The sequence below is a fragment of the Cucurbita maxima genome, unplaced genomic scaffold, assembly GCF_002738345.1.
Source record: "Cucurbita maxima cultivar Rimu unplaced genomic scaffold, Cmax_1.0 Cma_Scf00045, whole genome shotgun sequence".
Lineage (NCBI taxonomy): Eukaryota > Viridiplantae > Streptophyta > Magnoliopsida > Cucurbitales > Cucurbitaceae > Cucurbita > Cucurbita maxima.
In genome coordinates, this window is record NW_019272061.1 from 1,170,098 (window position 1) to 1,170,803 (window position 706).

Below are 706 nucleotides of genomic sequence, written 5' to 3' on the forward strand. Positions count from 1 at the left end.
AACTGTAAACACTCAAGATTCCTTCTCCCTACTTACTCCTGAGCGACTTTTCCTTCTTTCACTCTATCTCGTGGCTTCGTCGCTCCTGAACCAGAACCAGAACCTTCTTTCTCTTCTCCTTCCCCTATTGATTCTTTCACAGTAAACTAAGCCTCAAGATTAATTTGACTGAACTACTTCTTTCACTCTGTCTCTTTTCTTTCCTTTGATTCTGCTTTCAGAAACGTTAATCAAACTGAACTACTGAAGGGAACCTTCTTTCACTCTTTCACTCGTTAAATAGGTGTGTATTTTATTTTTGATCTTCTGCTCTCCTGGACTATTACTTCTTTCACTCAGTACAGGGTAAACTAATTCATTGACTCACTCTCCCTGAACTGTAAACACTCCTTATTCATTCGACAGAACAGTCAGTCTCGACTCCTTATTCATTCGAGAGAAAGAGTTTACAGAACTGGCTTTCTTGCTTGGTCTCCTCTTGCTTGCTGGGTTGTAAGGAACTGGCTTGCTTTCACTCTTTCAGTCCTTTTCTTTTCCGATATTTCCTGAAGTTCTTTTCTTTCCCTTCTTTCACTTGGTAAAGCTGCTTCAATTCCATTGCCTTAACCTCTCCAACTCGGTTTCATGTCTTCGGCCCTTCCCCTGTATTCCCTTCCCTTGCCGAGCTAGCTTTCTTTGTTTTATTCCCTTCTTTGTCTTCGTCTTC